Genomic DNA, 7,873 nt, shown 5'->3' on the forward strand with positions numbered 1-7,873 from the left:
GACCTGGAGTGCTTAAGGTTAGGATAGCCGAATTTGGGTTATCTTACCTTGCCTAAGTGTCCATGCTTAGGCAAGGTAAGATAACCCAAATTTGTTCAGGCCAATAGTAGTGTCTGAATGCTATTGAAGGGTGGGCCTTTCCTAGAGGTTGCGTGGGTTCCTTAATATCGCCTCCCTGCTAAACCCTCATGGCTTCTTGGTATGCTCTTGAATGACGTCATCTGACCATGCCCGTGAGGTCTGTAGTTTTCATTCTTTCTCCTCACTCAGTTTTAGCCTTGTGGAAATGGGTTCCCCAGAACAGTGTAGTTGAATAGCCCTGCTGTAAGCTTTGTACAGTCACATTTACCTGGGCATGGAGAACCGCTCTTTTGCATATCCAGTGTAAAGAGCCAGAGGCTGTATGTATGGGAAGGGGGGTGAAAAAGATTTACATTTGGCCCACCAAAATGGTAATTTTGCCAACAGAATAAGGGGCTTGACACCCATGCTGCCAGTATTTAAAAATAATAACATCTATCCCTGTTAATGCATGCAATTTAGGCAAAGGAAAATTCTCTTTTGTATATTTACTATTGATAACAAGAAGCTCACAGCTGCAACTACTGGTCATTAAAAACGATAACGCGGTTCAATTCATCTCTTTGATTTGAATCGGAACAAGCTCTCCTCTGTCCTTTTACTTTACATTCATTAAATCTCCTTACATTCACATTTGGCATTAAGAATTTTTGTCTCTCAACCTTTTTGCCACGCGGAACATTTTCAATGATCATAGAGACTCTGTCACTTTCTCTGAGTCGTTGTGCTCCCGAGGTGCCTTTAAAGGGTGAAGGGTTTCTTCTCTGTTTTTACAGAGTGTAGAACGCTCGCCTCTGCTCACTGAGTTTAATGTGTTCAGGGCAACAGTGGGATGCTGTAATGAGAATGGAAGCATATAGGAAATCCTTTAGCTCGAAGGTGTTAGAGCTTTTATTTCCACTGCAGCGCTTTGATCTTGGGAGTGCAAACAACACATCTGGTACAAGCTGAACCAGAGGATTGGTGAAGTGTGTGGTGTGTTTTGTGGGGCACAGGAGCCTTTATGCCCTTATGGCATTCCCCAACAGTCGATCAATAATGCAAGATGTCTGTGCAGCTCAGAATAGCTGAAACTTCTACCAGCTCTCTTGTTCTTTCTCTCCAGAGAAGTGGCCTCCATCCGAGCCGGTTCAATACCAGACAGTCAGATTTATCTGACATACCTGCAAAGAGCCTGATCACAGCTTGACCATAGACTGACGCAGACTGTTAACCTTTATTCTTTCGCTTTACAAATATGTTTCTACATATGTGTGTATGTTATTTACATACATGTTTATAAGTAGATGACCATTGTCCCTTTATGGACCCAGTAGTCTTGCATTGCCAGACATCTCCACAGCGCTTTGGGGTAAGTTCTGGCTACACCACATATATATTCTTTGATATGATATGAAGGAAAAACTCTCTGGGTTGTTTTTTTAAACCAATCACAATTGTCTCGGGCGGTGCTAAGTTCCAGGCGCAGCAACACTGGCTCTGCAAAAAAGTCCCAGGATGGAACTTGTTTTGGTGAAAGATTTACACCCGGCAAAAGTAAACACCACATCAAATATTAAATGAAGTTAACTGTTCAAGGTCAAGGTCAAAGTTTATTTCTATAGCACATTTACAAACAGTCACTACTGTCCCAAAGTGCTGTACAATTATAGATAACAACATAGGAAAAAAGCATAACAAATACCCAAAAAACATCAAAACAGAATATGCCAAAAACAACAAAAAACAAAACAAAAACAGACAACAGATAAAAAGCTTTGCTCAGTTCAATAACAATAACAAAATGTCACAGCTCAAAAAAAAAAGCCAGAGCAAAAAGATGAGTTTTTAAAAGTGATTTAAAACTCTCATAGAGGAAGCTTTGTTCCCACAGTACAGTAATGTGAGCTATTTAAATTAGCTGAATACATGGTTAAACGTCATTTGCTCCAGTGTATCGCTTTTCCTGACAATGCACTTCCTTTGATCCAGACTATGTGTCCATAAATGCAGCTGAAAAATAATAAATTTTTTTATAGACAAGAGCAAGCCGGTCAGTAATAGTGTGTGTGTGTGTGTGTGTATATATATATATATATATATATACAATACACATTATTTGGGGAAGTGGGGAGAAAACTATAGCACAGTACCACATAATAAACAATGTTTGATTGATTATAAAGTTCCGAAGTCTTCTCGTGTACAGAAGATACCACTGTGGTGAGGGCATCGCAGTGTTGGTCATCTTTCATTTCAATGCAAATTTGTAATATGGAAAGTTCTTCACTTGATCCCAAACTATTGTTGGATCGTAATTAATGTCTTCACATAGCCCACTGTATCTACTCTTCCATCCAGTGAAATTAACAAAAAGAGTTTAAAGTATAGGTTAATGTAGCAAATGGGAAATGTTGTAATGTTTTATTTTATACATTTTTATGTTTATTTTAGCATTATACCAAAAACATACTACACTCTGCTTTTGGATAGTCTTTGGGAAATGTAAGAGGAGAATGTAAACCTATTGATATATCAAGCTATTAATATTTATATTAAAAACAAATATTAAAATTAAAATCAATTAAATGTGTTATTTTAGGGAAGTTTAACATTAATGTAGATGAATTCCATGAGTCAAAAGCTGAGATGGCAGTTACTGCTACTCTAAGCTAGGCTACCTAGCTTTTAGCATAACTAGCTAAGCAGTTTGTTTTTTTGTCTTCTCCGTAATGACTGGCTTTAGCTGACTCATTTAGTTGCACAATTAGGTAGAAGAAGAAACTGAATAGACAAGATGTTGAATTAACAAAATGTGTTTTTTTTAATTACAAAATTTAGTTTTTGCTAAGACGGCTTTAACACCCTCACCTGCTAGCTAGCCTTCTCCTGCTAGCCCACAGATTATCACAGCGGAGTGGTTTGATTTCTAGTAGTTATTTTGTCATCACAAATAATGTTTCACAGCCCTTTTTTCAAAGAATTCTTTAGAGCAGAGGCGTATTGGGAAACAACATGGTTTGCAAATCCTCTGAATAAGTTAATGTCATGAAAACTTAAAACAGAAAAAAGAAAGACTGATAATATCTAAACCAAACACAAATGCTTCAGACACAGTGGAGCGTCCCTCTGTGGCCCTGCCTAGCTACAGTCTTAGCTCTCGATGTCATGGCTTTATTAGGAAGACAGTCATCTCAGACATGTAAACATTGGTGTCAGCCAGACGGATGGAGCTGGGGATAAGAGAAAACAGTAGGGTGACTGTGGAGGCATAGAGCAGCCAGAACATGAATGCAACGGAGCCGCTATGCCTTTCCGTTTGCTCTTTAAAAGTCTTAGATAATGGACAGGCTCTTACATCTTCAGTGTGCAATTGATTTTGCTGACATTTATCCTTTCTTTTTTTATAACATATGTTATTGGAGTGGTTGATGCTGCATTTATTCTTTCTCTCCTCTTCTTACAAGGGGGATAGGCAGGCATACAGTGTTGTTTTGAGTCACTGTTCTGCTTAAAGAGCCTGTGAGGCACCTCTGAGTAAGGGGTGGCCCTTGGGTTCAAACCATTTCCTCTAAAGTCAAGTGTAGGAGAAGTTTGACAATCTGCCTATAAAGGTCAGCTACAGTCTGAAAGCCATGAAAGCTCTTGTTTGCACTTTGAGATTTAATACAACCTGGCCTTTTTAAAAAGCTAAATATACAGTAGATTGTGATTAGAAAGGGACGTTTGCTTTATTTATTTTTTACCAGCAGAAGTTATCCAAAGAAAGGAATGTTACTTTAATTTTTTCTGCCATTTGACAAGTTCTCTGCAGGAGCTATTGTTCTAGAGCTGCTGCTTGGCCAGTCCACTGCATGGAGGGGTTGATGGGAGGCCAAGAGAGAAAGCTGAGGAGGTGGGCTGAAGTGTGCAATGTTTCTGTTGGCTTGCAAAGAGATTAGCTGGTATGCTGATGTAAATTACACCTGTAACTAACTAAAATCAATTAATCTCAACTTTAAAGGAATAAGTGCAACATTTTGGGAAGTATTTGCTTCCCTGCCGAGAGTTAGATGAGACGTTTGGCACAATTCTCATACTTCTCTGTTAAATATGAAGCAACTCCAAAAAGATGGTTAGCTTAGCTGCACCCTGGCCAAGAAATAGTCCAGCACACAACCCCCCATTAAACCACAATGTGCCATTTTTACACTTTGGGTTCTATACGAAATAAACAAATTAGATAATAAAGATTTTAATTTGTTATCATATAACCCCTGGCAAGAAAGCAAATGCGCGTTTCCCAAAACTATTCCTTAAACCCATTCAGAAAATACACAGCAGCAGCAATGAACAAACATTAACTGTAGGCTACATTTAGAGCAAAGAATTGGAAGAAATTGGAAGTGTACTAATTCAGAAGAAGGTGAAGTCGTGACGGCATATGAGAACAAATAAATTGTGAAGATGAAAACTGCAGAGAAATATTGGACTTATATTGTGTCAATAAAAATGTAAACATGATTTTGGTGAAAGCATATTATCCAGAGGGAGTCTCAGGGATATGATTACTGATGGTTTTGCACAGAAGTAAGGAATATGGAATTACAGCATAATATTATCTTTGACTGAAAAACCCTGTGGTTTCTCCCAATGGCTGTAGGGAATTGGCAACAGGACAGGAGGAGGAGCCAGCAAGATTACTGCATGTTATGGAGGAATTAACATGGGAATGGTTTGGCAATCATTGGGTTTTTTTGTGAGCATGGATGTGGTGTGGTGCAGAATAGTAATGGTGTGTAAATGTGTTTTTTGTGTGTTTAAAAGCCTTGCACTGTCACGGGAGATTTAACATCTGTGTCATTAGAGTAAGCACATTTTCAACTGGGATTATTTTTGTCTGTTTTTACAACCTTTTAACTTTTAAAAAGATGATTACAAGAGATGTAAACTTTAACACTTTAATTATTAAGAGGAATATAAAAACTTTTACTCAATGGTTAAAAACCTGTAAATATTACGCTCCACGGCCACCAAACATTCCTACCTGTCATAATACAGTCCTCGTATGATAACTCCACCAGCGTACAGAGTGTATTACTTTCTATATTGTCACAAGCTACAGTATAGCCTTTAGCTTTGTACATTGTGTGTCAACCAGCACATTTATTCTCATCTGATCGCCTTATTGGCGCTGCAGTGACATCATCCCACCTTACCATGACACTTTCTGAATTCTTTCAGCAACCAAATAGATGAACGTCTGCGCTTCGTCTATTGTATAGCATAGCACAGGGTAATATGGCCATAAGCCCTCTCACTTTGTTATTTGGTATTAGGAAAGCAATGCCAAATAACATACAGTAGATGGCCTTTCATACATGGATTGTTGCTATTGTATGCTGTTGACAATCGCATAGGGCTGAGCTCACTGTCTCCATGACATTGAATGCTGGCTAGCACACAAATGTTCTGCAAAAAGTATTTTTTAAAAGTAAACTGTAACATTAAAATGTGTGTGTGTGTGTGTGTGTGTGTGTGTGTGTGTGTGTGTGTGTGTGTGTGTGTGTGTGTGTGTGTGTGTGTGTGTGTGTGTGTGTGACCGTGACCTTGGTTGTAATCTGCCATCTGGAAAAAAAATACTGTACACAGCCTTCATACGAATGAACAATGGAAGAGAATTACTTGCTGTTCTTTGCAGTAAAAAATGCTTTACTTACACTCACCAACCAACCGCTTCCTACAACAGCTGAGCTAAACTTCTACCCCATGCTTTCCCTTAAGAAATAAAGAAGTATTTTTTTTTTGTGTAAAATGTTTGGGAAACCCAAAGTCATAGATTTTTGCTAGCCAATATTGGACAACACAGCGCTGGGTAACCCCCACCCCGTGTTTTTTTATGTAAAGGGGGTCACTAGTTAAATGGATAGCACAAGCAGGTTGCCAAGGGATAATTAACAAATGTCTTAATGAAAGCAACACTGTTGATATACTGTTGCTTTAGTAGCTATAGTTGCTAGTGCGCCTTCATACTTTGCAGAACCCGGTGATAGTAAAACATTATTTATCCATCCAAGAAAGCTACATTTACAAGATCCCCATGAGGTTCTACTAATGTATTTGCTAGTCCTCCTGAAGTCAAATAATACACACAAATAGCATTGAAAGGTACTGTCAATGATGTCAAATCAAACTCCTTTGAGACTGAATTGAACAAATATAAAATTGGTCAAGGATCAAAGAGGTTAAAGCATCCAATATTTCACATCAAAAAAGTACTTTAACTTCTGATACAGTACTTTAAGTACATATTGAACACAATACATTACATACATACAATACAATTTATTGTTATTTAAGTAGGATTTGGAATGGAGAGCGTGTAATGGGAAATTTAAGGTACAGTAGCACCAATACAGTGCTTTTACTTAAGGAAAGGATCTAGAAACTTCTTTCACCTTTGTAAACTTAAATTGGCATTTACAAATTAGCAATAGACGAGTCTATGCTGGTCAAAGTCAATCGCACACATCTTCACTTTCCAGACAGACACCTACCCAACACTGAACAATATGACAAGGCTGCAAACACTATCTTTATTACATTAAACAAAAGCATGAGTCAGCATTTTTAGCCCTTTACCTTTCCCATCTGCCTCTCTGTTTATTAATTGAGATACCTGTCACCTCTTATCAGAATCCCAAGTGTGCCTGCCTGTCAGTAATAATGGCAGTGACACACAGTGGTGAGTCAGTCGGTATAAGATCACTCTCGGCTATGCTGTTTCAGCTCTCTGCAAATCTGATACATTTTCACACTCAATTTATTTCATCACATCCCAAAGAGAAATCGGATTTGACTGCAGCATGATAGGCATCTTTGGAAGAGAACTACAAACCTCAAAAATTCAACCAAAGCTGCTGGTTTCTCTAAACTTTAACTTCAGCTTTCTATGTTTTGTTCACTCCTGTATCTGAATTTATGTTCTACTTATGTCCTACTTACCCTTAAATATTCAATGCAGTTTATTCCTTCACTAAACCAAAATGTACTTTTGCGAGTGAAGTATTTTTATTTTTTTTTATGTTGGTTTATTTACCCAACTAAAATATGGTTTAGTGGCACCATTATCCAATATAGGTGTTTTTAAACTTGCATGTCACCATTTGTTGCAGATTGTTCAATAATAATTATTATAATAATGTCTGACAGTTAGTCAAAATAACATTATAATAATGATGATAATAATAACAGTTTTAGTTTGAATACATAACCCAACAGTAATAATAAGGAACAACTTGGTGAATAATTTTTTTTAAGATTATTTTTTGGGCTTTTCCGTCTTTATTTGATAGGACAGCTAGGTGAGAACGGCGAGAGGGAAGGGGAAGCCATGCAGGAAATCGTCACAGGTCAGATTTGACCTCTAGACCTTACCCCAGTGTTGTGTTGGTGACCAAACTGGGTCAATTTTAATATTATTATTATTATCTCGCATTTACCATCATTTAAAATCATAGCTACTACTTCATCTCCTTTATCTTTTGAACACATTACTCTAATACTAGAGACTTTCTGGAGAACATATAATGCCTTTTTAAAGCCGCACGACTACCTCTGGTCGCACTTTTTGAAATTAATTCCTCCCTTGTGGAGATGAATTAGATTATTCAGAGTGTAGTGACAAATTGATTGGAGTGATGCTGAAGCAGCATGTGCACCACTCTCAGGAGGGACATGTAGCGGGAAAACATCCCGTTTCATTTGCAGCACTCAATCTCTTATTTGTCACAAAGAAAAATGTGTGTATGGGCAAGGACACACACACACACAC

The 7,873-nt window shown here is 37.9% G+C and overlaps 1 long non-coding RNA gene across 1 annotated transcript in view; it reads right to left on the bottom strand.

The window, feature by feature from the left end:
* Positions 1-4,582: 4,582 nt before the first annotated feature.
* Positions 4,583-7,873, bottom strand: part of LOC116704505 (uncharacterized) — a 20,682-nt gene continuing 17,391 nt past the window's right edge. Inside the window, exon 4 of the long non-coding RNA XR_004335697.1 lies at positions 4,583-4,594. This is a non-coding gene — a long non-coding RNA (uncharacterized LOC116704505). The remainder of the gene's footprint in view (positions 4,595-7,873) is intronic.

This window comes from Etheostoma spectabile, chromosome 16, assembly GCF_008692095.1.
Source record: "Etheostoma spectabile isolate EspeVRDwgs_2016 chromosome 16, UIUC_Espe_1.0, whole genome shotgun sequence".
Classification (NCBI taxonomy): Eukaryota; Metazoa; Chordata; class Actinopteri; order Perciformes; family Percidae; genus Etheostoma; species Etheostoma spectabile.